The 15,122-nt window shown below is 46.3% G+C and overlaps 1 long non-coding RNA gene across 1 annotated transcript in view; it reads left to right on the top strand.

The window, feature by feature from the left end:
• Window positions 1-11,201, top strand: part of LOC132249962 (uncharacterized) — a 39,051-nt gene extending 27,850 nt beyond the window's left edge. The window contains exon 4 of the long non-coding RNA XR_009461510.1: window positions 10,157-11,201. This is a non-coding gene — a long non-coding RNA (uncharacterized LOC132249962). The remainder of the gene's footprint in view (window positions 1-10,156) is intronic.
• The last annotated feature ends 3,921 nt before the right edge of the window (window positions 11,202-15,122 follow it).

Here is a 15,122-nt window from a genome sequence, read left to right as displayed (position 1 = left end):
ACTTCTGCTTCTAAGCACAATGCTATAAGACTCTAACAAAACTTTTGCATCCTATCCCCTCTGAACAATCCTCATTCAATATATGAGGTTAACTTTTTTTTTTTCTGTTAAATCCCATGATGCCAAGTTTTAACAGCCACTTGGTAACTGTCAAACAAACATATGTTCATGTTTGTTCCTACCCAGGGGAGGCACTGCCATGCCTAGGGTCAGGGATGACCTAGCTAAGGAACTTTTGGAGGGGATGGACATATTTAAATCAGTAGGTCCAGATGCTCTCCACTTGAGGGTGCTGAGGGAATTGCCAGGGGTCATAGCAGGGCCCCTAGCACAGCTTTATGAGCACTCCTGGGGCTCTGGCCAGGTACCAGAGGATTGGAAAAGGGCCAATGTGGTCCCCATTTACAAGAAGGGGAGAAAGGAAGACCCAGGTAACTACAGCCCAGTTAGTCTCACCTCGGTCCTTGGGAAGACCTTTGAGAAAATTATCAAGAAGCACATCTGCAAGGGCGCTGCAGGGGAAGTAATGCTAAAGGGCAACCAATATGGTTCACTGAAGGCAGATTCTGCCTGACTAACCTGGTTTCCTTTTATGATCACATCACAAAGTCCCTGGATGAGGGCATCGAGGTGGATGTCATCTTCCTGGACTTTAAGAAGGCTTTTAACACAGTTTCCCACTACATTCTCTTAAAAAAAACTAGGTGACTGTGGCATTGATACCTACACAGTCAGATGGGTGGCAAATTGGCTAGATGGTTGCACCCAGGGAGTGGTGTTGGATGGGTCATTTTCAACCCGGAGGGGTGTAGGCAGTGGAGTCCTCCAGGGCTCGGTCCTGGGGCCTGTACTGTTCAACATCTTTATCAGTGATCTGGATGTGGCTGTGGAAAGCACGCTGTCCAAATTCAGTGACGACACCAAAATGTGGGGTGAGGTGGGCACGCTGGATGGGAGGGACAGAATCCAGCTAGATCTAGACAGGTTACAGAGGTGGGCAGATGAGAATAGGATGGAATGCAATGCAGACAAGTGCAGGGTGCTGTATCTAGGGAGAAGGAACCAACAACACACCTATAGGCTGGGGAATACCCTTCTAGTCAACAGAGTGGCAGAAAGGGATCCTGGAGTCCTCGTTGACTCCAGGATGAAGATGAGCTGCCAATGTGAGGAAACAGTCAGTAAGGCTAACCTCACCTTGTCGTGCATCTACGGATGCATCACAAGCAGGTTCAGGGAGGTGATCCTTCCCCTCTATGTGGCATTGGTCAGGCCACAGTTGGAATACTGCATTCAGTTTTGGATGCCGCACTTCAAGATGGATGTGGCTAACATTGAGAGGATGCAGAGGAGGGACACCTGCATGGTCAAGGAGCAGAGGGTCAGGCGCAATGAAGAGAGGCTAAAGGGCCTGAAACTAATCAGTCTCCACAAGAGAAGGATGAGAGGAGATCTGGTGGTCATTTACAAACTCACCTGTGGGGACCAGTGGAAATTGCATGAGGTTCTGGTCCCCCAGGCACCGTTGGGGTTTCTAAGAATAATGGCCACAAATTGTTAGTGAGAAGGTTCAAGCTGGACATCAGGAGATATTACATTACAGTTAGGGCTTCCAGGCTCTGAAATGGACTCCAGAGGGAGGTAGTGATCTCTCCTACCTTGTGGGTCTTCAAAAGGAGGCTGGACAAATATTTGGCTGGGGTGTTATGACACTGGCACTCGTTCCTACCTGGGCCAGGGGATCAGACCTGATTATCTGTTTAGGTCCCTTCCAACCCTAAGCACTATGAAACTATAAGAGGACTACAGCTCCTGGAAACAATGATTATTTATTGATTTGATATATATGCCATTCTTCCTATGAGAGGTCCAGGACAGCTAACCATAGGAGAACACAATAACTTATAGGAAAAATAATTATAGAACGGGGGAAGCATGAAACCAAAACCAACTAAACATTATTGCAGCTAGCTTTGTTTGCTAAACACTTGCCTGAATAGGAAGGTTTTACAACACTTCTTAAAGAAGACCAGGCTTGGACTCCTGTAGGTCCCAAGTGGGAGGGAGTTCTGGATGCAAAGATTTTAAATCTCTGTACAACGTTATCCAGTGGTCTAATATATCCATTGAACAGCAGAGGAGACAGCAGAAGATGGAGCCCTGGAGAACCCCAAAGGAAAGGTTCTGAGCACTTGCCCATCTCTACTCCCTGGGACTTCTTTGCTAGGAAGAGCAGGACCAATTTAAATTGAACCCATGGATACTCCCAGAAGGTCATGTAAATGCTTTATCAGCATCTCCTGGTCAACTTTACTACAGGTCACTGAAAGATTTAGTAAGATTTGGAGAGCACAGGTTCCATTATTCTCTTCAGTTGAGGATCATTGACCAAGGCTACAAGGGCAGCCTGTGCTATATCTAGGATGAAAGTCAGACTGATGTGAGTCCAGGAATCCAATGGAATTCAGATTAAACTAGTCTCTTATGATACTTTTGCACATGCTCCCAGGGTTGGGGGGAGGTTGGGTGCTTTAATTAGAGTGACTCCAAGAGCTGCCCTAATTAAAATACTGCAGCATCCTGAGCTTTAGCTCAAGTGCCACCACCACCATTTTGCAGTTCAGGGACACTGATACACAAGATGTGGGAGGCTGCTTGAACATGGTAATTACCACAGTTCAGCAAACTCAATTAATTGAGTCTGCTCCAACATGCTGTAATTACAACACATGGGACTAGCCTCCCAGCATGTCTATAGGCGCCCTTAGATATGAAGGGCCCACCCATTCAATGAACTTCCCCAAAAAAGGAGATTGGACACAGGATAGTACAGGCAGTCCTCAGACTTATGACACAATTGGTTCCTGAAAACCACATGTTAAGTCTAAATGTTGTAACTCAGAACAATTTTTCCCACAGGAACAATGTTATAAATTGGTGATTGGTTCCTTTATGACACTTGATACAGCTACCTCCAGATGGTAAGTCTGGAAGGGGAAGGGGGAGGGAAGGCATGGGGGGGAAGATCAACACCCCCACAATGAAGGAGGGATGTTTGCTGGGGATGGGGGCGGGGATGGGGCTGGGACAGGGGCTGGGGCAAGCACTGCCCAGCCAGTGTGTGGTGTGGGATGAAGGTGAGACTCATCCGAGGGGTTCAGGGATGGAGGGGCAGCTCCCACCACTGTGCAGCACTGGTCTGGGAACTGCTTGTCTGGTGGCTCCTGCTGCTGCTCCTGCTGCTTGTCTGGGAGGGCATGGCAGGGAGAAGGCTGCACTTTCAGCCTTTGCCCCCCACTCCAGCTGAGCAGAGCTTGCCCCAGCTTCTGTTCCAGCCCCAGCCCCAGCCCCAATCTCTCCTTCACTGTGGGGGCTGTCGATCTATCCCTCCCCCCTCCCCCCCCATGCCCCTTCCCTCTCCCCTCCTCTTCCAGACTTACCAGCTGGAAGCAGCTGTATCCTGTGTTATAAAGTCGAAACCCGCATCAAAACCTTGACACATGGTGTCAATTTAAAAAAGTTGTAAGTTCCATTCATCGTACCTTGAAAAGTTGTAAGTCAAGGACTGCCTGTAACTAACTGGGGAGTCAGTATGAAGTGGTGTTTTCTTGAGTGGGGGCTAAACAACTGAGATTTAAGAATATCCAGCACTCCCTGCCTTTCTCTGCCATCTAGTTTTATGACCCAGGATGGGTATTAGTCTGAAGCACATCTTCTACATTAGCATGTGGCAGCAATTTAAAATGATACATATAAACAGTACAAAGCCCCCAAACTCTGATTATGCAGCTAAACTGGTTGTGTTTGCTATTCCTTATTGTCTGTGTTTAAATTGAGGCAGCCTGAATGGAACTTCTCACGTTAGTGTTGAGTGAAAGAAATGTCTTTTGTTTTTAAACTCAGTGAGAGGGGCCCATTTCTTTTCCAATATGTAAAATTCCATTAGTATTGTCTGCTCTATACATGCAGAAATACTAGCCAAGCTAGTTCTCTATTTACTAATTGCATGTTTAAGTTCCTAATTTCATACTGTCAGTGATGCTTTGATTGGTTGTTTTTCCTTTGTAGGTTTAATAAAGTTGACATAGGTGGCATTGTGGATAGTACTCAATTCTGAAATAAGTCAAGAAACTTATATATATATATATATATATATATATATATATATATATATATATATCCCCCCCCCCCCCCCATTTTCCATTGTTTTACCATACTGGAACTTTAAATATATATTTGATATGTAGGGGTTTTTTTTTCTGTTTTAGTCCTCTTTACATGGGTATTTTGAGTCATCCATTACACTGTATCTAGGTGTACACAATCTTGTAACTTAACATCAGAAGCAAAAAGCCCCATATTTTGTTTGACTTGTTCAGTGGTATACACATAACTTGGACAAGATTGGCCCATCAATATTCTAAAATATTATTATTTATTGCTATTAATTATTACCTTTCAGCAGTATTTAGATCCAGCCACAATACACTTGGCACTGAACAGCATATAAAGAGATAACCCGTGCTCAAATGACTTACAATGCCAACAACTGGTGGAAAGAGAAACAGTGTATGATGAAATGATTTACTCAAGACCACTTAGCAGGTCAATGGCAAAAACAGAAACCATGAGAAGAATCCAGATGTTCTTATCCACATGGTTTTGTTCTCTCTATTATATCTGGCTGCCCATGGTTTATGTTTTGCTTTGTTCAATTCTATTTCTTAGTAATCCAGAGACAAAATGAGTTGATTGACAGAAATGTATTGGAAATCAGTGGTGCAAGATATTAAATCCCAAATCAGCTTTTTGGAACAAAGTTCTTTATCTTTGTTTATATCACTTGTATCATTCATTGTCTATCATTTTAAAAGATAGTCTGCTTGTTTCTTTACATTTGACCATTGTAAGGTGAATTGATTATAAATATATTCACTCTTAATACTGCTCTTCTAAATATGGAAAAAAATCAGCATTTTTGGAATGCAATTTGGCTAGTTTCCTCCATATACTTCTAGGTAGCATTCTGTCTCCTTTAAGCCTTGAGGATATCATTTTAAACAACTTTGATCCATTTTTCAGTGAGCTTACTGTTTGGAAAGACCTAGAATTTCATTCATAGGATGGAGGTTTTATGTGATTAAGAAAATAAAACTGTTTGATAGCATCTGTTCTATTTTATACCTGGAATAAACTCTAGCTTGGTGCAGAAGCATTTGAAAAGAATCTGAAAGTTACTGTAGCATAGGTCTAACTTCTATTCAGACTATTATAATGCTCACATACAAAAGATTTATTTACACTTCCAAAGACTGGGTCAAATCCTCTGAGGTACAGAGCAAGTCAACTTGGAAATGTAGGAGTTCAGCAGTCAGATTTAGAAAAAATACCTTCCGACCCTTCCATCTTCCAAACCTTGATGGAATGAGTGGTTTGGGGAAAGAATGGGGGAGGGCCATCGAACATGTTACCGTCCATCTATAGTGAAAACATGTGTGTGCTGGTCCACATACCTATTGTCAATGGGAAAGGTCTTTTGAATTCATTTTAAGTTTGTTTCTTCCATAACTTCTGAAACTACTTACTTACGTTTTATAAGTACATAAGTTCACATTTCAGTCAGATTTCAAAAAGTACAGAGAATATTATCAAAATTGCAATCACTTAATAATAAAAAACAGTACATGTGTAGGGGTGTGGAAAACAAGCCGCATTAAATTTGGATTTGGATTTGGTCCAAATCAGGGACAGTGATTCCATTCATTGATTTGGCTCTCTGTCCCTGATTCAATTCAGCCGAATCTGCATCTGAAGATTCAATGTTGATTGGGAGAATCAGCGATTTGGCCATAGACACAGCTTTAAATGTTTTTTCTACATACCTCAATGTACCAGGCATGACTTGTGAACACTCTGATGGTTGGGTGGATACAGCGTCTGACAGGGGCATGGGGGTGCCCCCCAGTCTGGTTGGGAGCAAACCTGGAAGTGGACCGGAAGTACTTTCAGCCCACTTCTGGGTCCACCAGGGAGCATTCTGCCCCCCTCCCGCCAGTTCAGCAATCAGCCATGTGGAATCCTGGGTGCCCCCCAGACCCAGGAGGTACCAGTCACTGAGCCAGGGAGTGCAGGGGGGCCCAGCACCTCCCCAGCAGACCCAGAAGTGGACTGGAAATGCTTCTGGTCCACTTCTGGGTCTGTTGCTGAGCACACTGGGGAGCCCCCCGCACTCCTGTGGGACTCTCCATTTGCCCCACCATTGCAGCATTGATGGGCCACCTGGTACCTTGAGGTATGTAGAAAACAACATTTAAAGCTGTGTCTATGCCTGAATCTGCAAATCTTTCTGAATCTGAATTGATTTGGAGGGTTCTGATTGGATTCAGAGAGATTAAAGGGTTCAATTTGGATTTGGAGATTTGACTGCCAAGTTGGGCTGAATCTCCACCAAATCGAATCAGGGACTAAAGCTTTGCATAGCCCTAATATACAGTTTATGAAACACCACAACAGGAAAATAATTTTCTTCTTTTTTCTGGTTTTCTTTTATGTATATTTACAAAAAAAGAAGCTCCCTCCATGTAGGTTCTTGTGTAATTTATATGATTTCTGCTGCTGTTGATCTTGTATTGAAAACAACATTTTTCACAAGCATGTTAAAAAAAATCTTCTGATGGCATAAGAGGATGGTATTTCAGCAACAGGATAGAGAATCAGGGAAAGGTGGAAGTTCTATCTCATCTTTTCCAACTCTAAAACTTTCTGCTTTCTGAACTCAGAAGTGATTAGAGAGTTACAACAACATAAGAATATAAGTACCTCCAAATTGGCCCAGACCAATGGCTAATAGCCCATCCTGTCTCTGACAGTAGCAATAGTAGATGTTTTAGAGGGAGAGCATCTGAACAGGATATATCTAAAGTCATGTTTTCAAGGATAGATCTATGTTTACTTTAATATCTATTCATAAACCTATCATCCATCAATTTGTCTAATTTCTTTTTGAACCTTGCTATACTATCTGCCTATACAACCTTCTGTGGAAATTAGGTCCACAAGTTACCTACATACTGCATAATAAAATACTTTCTCTTGTCTATTTTAATTCTATCTCCTACTAATTCTAGTAAGTGCCCCCTAGTTCTAGTATCCTGGGACCTGACAAAGAATGTTTTCCTATTTTCTTTGTCCACACTATTTGTAATGTTATAGACCTTCATCATATCTCCTTTAACCTTCTTTCCAGACTGAAAGGTCATAGACTTCTTAGTCTTTCCTGCTACACCAGCTATTCCCCTGTACCTTCTCCTATATCCTTTTTGACTATTTTACCCTGCTCTGACCAGGTGTTCAGCCCCTCAAGGGCTTGGAATCCATCTACAGAAAGCCAGTGGATAATAGCCTGCCTGGATGGGGGCCATCTGGAAAAAATGATTGACTAATGAGGATGGAGTCCCAAAGAGAGTTAAGAATTCCATGAGAGTGTGCTGAGAGGAGAGAGCACAGGTAACTGTGCTGGGGACATATTGGAGCTAAGTTGCCACTTCCTAACATCTGGACAGGACAGAAGATTCAGGAGGGGTGGGGGAGTGTTGTGAATTCAAAGTTGTATTGGCACAGAATAAATTGGTGGCAGAAAAAATAAGTGGAAGAAGCATGTCTAAATTAGAAGTGAATATAACAACCAAAAAATGGTAAAAAAATTAAGTATCATTAAGTGAATAAGAAAATATGTCCAAACCATGAAAAAGTCTCACAAAGAAAATTAATTGCAGGCCACTGACATGTCATACAATTATGGTTAATCAAAATGTCCAGACTTTCAGATAAAAGCTCTCTACAACTACACCATAGGTAAACATGGTCCTACTCTAACCATTTCTTCCAGATTAGAAATGTACACAGAAATAATTAACACTGAGTGTCTCTACATGAGATGTTTTATTGTACAGCAGAGCAAATTACTGTGCAGTAAGTATCACTGTCTACACATGCAGATGATTACTAAGGAGTAAATCACTCTACTCAGGAGTTAATCTGCTACCTATAAATACAAGTAGGAAATTAATTCCTGAGTACTTACTGTGCAGTAATACAAGTGTAAATACAGACCAGAAGCAAATTTCCACTGACGACCAGGGGGCCACCTGCAGCCTAGCCCCAGGGCTGGGGCAGCTCTTTGCCTGCCATAACCCATGGCCCTTAAAAACCTGTGGGGATGCTGGGGCCCTGGGCCACTTGCAGCCGTCCTCTGGCTACTGTGTCTCCTAGCAGAGGTCCCAGGCCAGGTGCAGCAACCTGCCCAGACCCTCACACTGATCCTAGGTACACCATCACTGCACAGATGCTGTCCTGAACTGTAATGCTGTGATGGATGCTGCAGGCAGCTGCCAGGTCTGGCAGCTCCCTGAGCCATCTGCAGCCAGTCTCTGGCCATCAGGTTCCACTCTATCTGGCCCCAGGCCATCCACAGCAGCCTCTCTGGACTCCACCACTGGTGCCTAGCACCATAGCCTCATGCCTACCTGTCCAGCACTGTGCCTCTGTGCCGGGCACTGCACACATCTGTCCAGGCCTGCCAGCACTAGAACCAAGCCATCAAGGGAACTTTGCTGGCATCCTCCCTGATTCCACATGCTACTTTCTAGAGCCAAAACTGGTCCCAGGAGGAGACCATGGACCTTGTGGCACTGTGGAGTGATGCCAAGGTCTGCAGGCAGTTTGCGGTGAGTGGCCGTTCCAATGTGTGCTGTACGAGGGCCTGTCAGGCCACATGCAGGAGTGTGGGCACAACCAGTCAGTGCACAAATACTGCATAAAAGTCAAGGCCTTGTGGGCACAGTGAGTCACTGTTATTGACCACCACTGCTGATTGGCAACTGCCTGCAAGTCCATGCCCATTATGCTGCAGATGGATGACACCCTTGCACCCTGGGACACTGGCCAGAACCATGCCATCTACTCAAGCGTGGGTGGCCTGCCCAAACCTCCACTGCAGCCTGGCACTGATGGTGATGCATCATTTGGGGAGGGCCCCTCAAGCCACCAGGAGTCCATCGCACTGTGCTTCTAGTTCCTGGCCTCCTCCAGCAGCTCCAGAAGCCTACTCCAGCAACTGCCCCACCAGCTCCAGGTGTGCAGCCCCACCCAAGTGACCAGACTGGCCATGGAACCATAATACCTCAGCAGCTTGAGCTCCTCCCTAGAGGAAGCCTTTTCCTGGGCACTGAGGCACTGAGCCCCTGTGCCCCAGTCCTCTGCAAGCAGCTGCACATCCTCACTGCTAACAGGGATTGACTTGGGCTACTGGGGACACCTGCCATGCCCACCTAGTAAGTCCCACACTAGAGGGAGGGCCCTTACCCTTCCCTTGCTCCTCTTTCCCAGCTACGTTCCACCTGACCCCAGGAATCCTGCCCTCACAGCACACAGGGAAGTGAGAGACAATGGACAACTTTACTGAGCAGCAGCTAAATGGGCATGGGCCTCTCACATGCAAAAGAATGGGTTGATGCTGGTGCCGATGTCACCCTCAGCTGTAGGGTCAGGGACATATAGCATAGTCACAGGTAATCCTCCAGGCAGTGGTGGAGGTAGTGAGGTAGGCTTGCCCTCCACACTGTTAAAGCTCAGGGTCACATGCCATATCCACAGATACACCTGGGCATCAGGCACCATAGGCACCTCTCAGGGCTGGCCCACGGTGCCTCTCTGGAGAGGCCTACTGGGGGAAAGGGTGGGGGCACCACCAGCTCTGCATCCCAGTGAGCTGGGAGTCCCTGGTGCCCAACCCCAGGTGCTGTGGGCTTGGCAGTAGCATAGAAAACAGGTTGGCTTGCAGGAGTAGGAGGTGAGGGAGTAGCTTTGGAGCCACACAAGCAGATGGTGCCAGGAGACAGGCCTCTTCCAGTCTGGGAAGAGGGTCAGAGAGGCACACTGCCTGGAGCCAGAACCCAGCGGCCCAACTGCCTCTGCAGAGCAATTGCTACTGGCTGCCTGTGCTGTGGCCTGCCTGGCTCACTTCCCATGGTCATGGGCACCTGTGCACTCACAAACCCCTGTCTGAGACTGGACAGCACACAGCCCTCTGGTATTGACCATCTTATCTCAGAAAGTTGCAAACACTCATAAATAACTCTTTCTTCTGTCTCTGTAGGAGCTGCAGCCTCACACAGGGGAGAGGCACCAGTTGGCAGCCAGGATGCACTTCCAGGGTCATCGCCAGTCTCAGCTGGGGCCCTGTGTATGCACCAACTCTGACAGTGCAGGACCCAGGACCACACCCAACTGCTGGACCACCTGGTCACAGTGGCCAAGGAGTTCCTGGTGAACTTGCAGGCCTGCCAAGTGGAGGAAATCACCAAGAGTGGGAATGGGATCCATACAAGGAGGAGAGGCTCATGTGTGAGGAGGAGAGAGGCTCACAGGCAAGGAGGAGAGGGACTGGTGGAGGGACCAGGTGGACCAAGAATTCAGGGACATGATCCTGGCCCTGGGGGACAGGTGGCAGGCTGCCCTAGTGGCCAAGGCAGTGGAGGCCATGGAAGAAGACTGCCAAGTGCTGTACACCATCCTGGCCTTGGCAGTTGCCTTCATGCCACCTGCTGCCCAGTCACTGGCTGCAGCCCTGCCTGGCCACAAGCCCTCTTGTGGTCCTGGGCTGAGATGCAGCAGCACCTCCACCAGCCAGGAGACCCTGCCCTGAGCCCACCCCAAGTCTCCCACCACACAATCCCTCTGCCTGGGTCCAGCCCCACCTCTCACCCCAGCTCCATGTGTCCTGGAGCATGACCTGCCTGCAGGACGGATAGGAATATGCATGGGCCTTGCTGGCCTAGCCTGCTGGCTTCAGGAGTGGGAGCCACCTGAGCCAGCAGAGCAGTGCCCACCATTGCCCCTGGGTGAGCCCTCCACCCACCAGACTCACCACAACATGTACACCTACAGGGTTATGACCAGAGGCCATGGTTCTGCTTGTCTGTCCCTAGGCTCCACCCCCTAGGCACCCTCACCCCACTGCCCCTCACCCCAGGGCAGCACACACAACATGCACTAGACAGGGTCTTCACAGGGAAGAAGATGTTTTATTGGTAGTGGATGGGGTGAGTGGGGTGGAAAGTGGAGGAGAAAAGGACAGGATCTGTTGTGGGGAAGGGAGGGGGATCAGGCTATATCAATGTGGAGAGAGGGTGGAGGGGGGTCCATATTTGTGGAGGAGAATAAAGTACTTTGCTGAGAACTGTCTGCAGTGAGCATGGTGGTGGGGTAGACAGTGGGGGGGGGGGAGAGTCTGGGGCCAGGCATCCAGGTGGCCTACATGAAGCCACCAGTTCTGGCTGGCTGGCTGAGTAGGCACACAGGTGGTGGGCCTGGAGGTCCAGGAGCATGTGGACAGCCCTGCTGGTGGCGTCCAGGTGCACATCATCAGCATCCCTGCCAGGTTCTGAGTCGCAACATGGGGTCTGAGTGGCAGCAGGATGATGGCAGGGCAGCTGGGACAGCATGGTGAGCAAAGCCAGGTGGCTGCACTGCACAGGGGGACAGGGAGGGGTGGGGCTGTCAGAGCCAAGACTGACCTGAGTCAGGCAGCAGTCACTGTGGTGGTGGAGCAAGCAATCGGGGTGTCCAGAAGGAGCCTGTGGCAGTGAAGTGGCAGGGACCAGGGGGTGGTGCAGTGGGCACAGGCTGCAACAACAAAGCCATAGCAGGCTTACACAGAGGTCTGCATGCTGCTCTGGGACAAGAAAACAGGTGGCCAGTGTGTGGGGCCACAGGCAGGTGCAGCCAGAGCCTCCAGCTTCCCTGGCTGCTGCAGGGGGGCAGTGTAGGGCTACAGGGGGACGAAGCAAATTGTTGCCAAGAGCAGTAAATCTGCTCCCAAATCTCTACATGTGTCGACACCCACCTAGGGTGGTTTTACCACTCAGCAACACTTGCATGTGTAGACATACCCACTATATGCAAATAATTGGCAAGAAGAGCTAAAAGAACATCCAGGCAGAAAACTATCTGGATGGAAACAAAAGCTAAACAAGGGTTTCAAATACAAGGACAAATAATAAAGGGAAAAATAAGTTTCCTTGGCAGGTAACCAAATGGAAAAAATGGAAGAGTCAACACCTTTAGTGCTAATCATTGTTCTCTGGCTTAAATTTAAGTAGTGAATCCACTTAAGAAATTTAGTTTCAATGCTGACTAGACAGTGACAAAAATAATTTTCTATTAAATGTCATTCTGCATATTCAAGTAAGATGATGATCCCTGAAAGCTGAACAAATAAAAAAGGACAATAACCAAGTCATATTGGCTTATTTCTGTCCTTGCAGGAATTCTGGATATACTTTTTAATAGGGGATACCACAGTCTTCCAAGTTTCAGATGAAGGACTTTTGTGGGGAAAGGGTTATTTTTGGCATTAATCATATAAAAATCTGGATGAGTCATAATCTTGTTCTTTCCCTCCTGTTATTTTTATTTTAAAGATGTCAGACTGATTGCCATATAAAGAAAAGTCCTCTGTAGATTCAGACTGTTTTGACCTTGCCCTGATTCCCCCATAATGTGTTTTAGGTTTGACTGAGATTAAATCACCCACTTTTTCAAAAAAAAAAAAAAAAGCAAAAAACCTGGGACATTTCAGTAGCAATATTTTAAGATGATATATTTCTCATAAAAGAGCACTTACTGTTCTATACCCTTCCCCACCCCTCTGTCAGTTCCTGGCTTTTTATTTTTCTTTGACAAAAGACAACAGTAATATTTTTTTGTAGTATCAGCTGCTAACTACTGCTTGCTACACTGATTATGGATAAAATTCTATAAGAGTATTAATAAATGTTTATGTATTGAAAACATACTTTAGATTTTGACTACTGAAACCTAATGTTTATTAATTTACTATATACTTAATGTATATTCATTTATATATCTTTCACAAGATCAACAATATGGTATCAAAAGTGCACTTTACATCACAAGTTGTATATGGTTCAAAGCATAATTGTAAATCCAATCCTGAAATTAAATTTAATCCAATTGAAAATATGAAAGTCATCAATATAGTTTTATCCCTGGTAGAGAATTTTCACATTTCTGTGTACATGTATTTATTTTATATTTTCCCTAAATTCATGAAAAACAGTATAAAATATAGTTTTCAAATTTCACAAGGTATATCATCAAAATCATTTTTAAAATATGTTGCTCTATGGCATCTCAGAATTATAGATAGTATTACAATATTATCTTGCATACCTACAAATACCTTTTTTTGGAGTGCACAATGTAGAAAAAAGATTGTTTTTAATGTCATGGCTAACTGTGTGACACAGAGTAAGTTGGCCTGGAAACATACAGTGTCCAAGAAATATGGTATACCAGGAGCCAGTACGGGTGAGGCAGCAGGAACTTCAGTGTGTCAGGTGAGTAATAAGGCTAAGCACCAGTCCTTTGCAAAGGCAATAGCTAGACTTTGACTTTTTACTGTAAATAAAATGTTGTTTCATAGAAATCATAGAAAATTAGGGAAGGAAGGGACCTCAGGAATTCTTCCAGTCCAACCCCCTGATTAAAGCAGGACCATCTCCAAGTAGATCACCCTAGCTAAAGCTTTGTCTAGCCGGGTCTTGAAAACCTCCAAGGATGGAGAATCCACTCCCCCTCTGGGTAAGCCCATCACCTCTCTGTTGTGTTTCCACAACACAAGCCTCATCAACATCTTGCACAAGCGTCATGGACATCTAGATATATAGGGAGTAAAAGGAAGGCCCAGGGTGGAATAGGACCCCTACTAAATGGGCAGAAGCAATTGAGGACAGACAGGGGGGACAAGGCTGAACTCCTCAATGAGTTCTTTGCCTCAGTGTTCCTAAGTGAGGGGCAAGACAAGTCTCTCACTGGGATTGTAGAGAGGCAGCAGCAGGGTGCCAGATTACCATGCGTAGACCCTGAGATGGTGCAGAGTCACTTGGAGGAACTGGATGTGTTTAAGCCGGCAGGCCCAGATGAGCTCCATCCAAAGGTACTGTAGGCACTGGCTGACATCATTGCACAGCCACTTGCAGGAATATTTAAACACTCGTGGCACACGGGCCAGGTCCCAGAGGACTGGGAAAGGGCCAATGTGGTCCCCATTTTCAAGAAGGGGAGGAAGGAGGACCCAGGCAAATATAGGCCAGTCAGTGTCACCTCCATCCTTGGCAAAGTCTTTGAAAAAATTATCAAGGCTCACATTTGCGAGAGCCCGGCAGGAAAAATTATGCTGAGTGGAAACCAGCACGGATTCATAGCCGATAGATCATGTCTGACTAACCTAGTCTCTTTTTATGACCAGGTTACAAAACACCTGGACGCAGGAGTAGGGGTTGATGTCATATACTTAGACTTCAGGAAGGCCTTCGATACGGTATCCCACCCCATACTGGTGAACAAGTTAAGAGGCTGTGACTTGGATGACTACACAGTCTGGTGGGTGGTGAATTGACTAGAGGCTCGTACCCAGAGAGTCGTAGTGGATGGGTTGGTATCGACCTGGAAGGGTGTGGGCAGTGGAGTTCCGCAGGCTCGGTCCTAGGACTGATACTCTTCAATGTCTTCATCAGCGACTTGGACGAGGGACTGAAGTGTACTCTGTCCAAGTTTGTGGATGACACAAAAATGTGGGGAGAAGTAGACACACCGGAAGGCAGGGAACAACTATAAGCAGACCTGGACAGGTTGGACAAATGGGCTGAAAATAACAGAATGCAATTCAACAAGGAGAAATGCAAAGTACTGCACCTAGGGAGGAAAAATGTCCAGCACACCTACAGCCTAGGGAATGACCTGCTTGGTGGAACGGAAGCGGAAAGGGATCTTGGAGTCCTAGTGGACTCCAAGATGAACATGAGTCGGCAGTGTGATGAAGCCATCAGAAAAGCTAATGGCACTTTATCGTGCATCAGCAGATGCATGACAAACAGATCCAAGGAGGTGATACTTCCCCTCCATCGGGCGCTGGTCAGACCGCAGTTGGAATACTGCGTTCAATTTTGGGCGCCACACTTCAAGAGAGATGTGGATAACCTGGAAAGGGTCCAGAGAAGGGCCACTCATATGGTTAAGGGCTTGCAGGCCAAGCCCTA

The sequence above is a fragment of the Alligator mississippiensis genome, chromosome 1 (assembly GCF_030867095.1).
Source record: "Alligator mississippiensis isolate rAllMis1 chromosome 1, rAllMis1, whole genome shotgun sequence".
NCBI classification, from domain to species: Eukaryota; Metazoa; Chordata; order Crocodylia; family Alligatoridae; genus Alligator; species Alligator mississippiensis.
The sequence above is the reverse complement of the archived record's forward strand: the minus strand, read 5'-3'. Positions and strand labels throughout refer to the sequence as shown.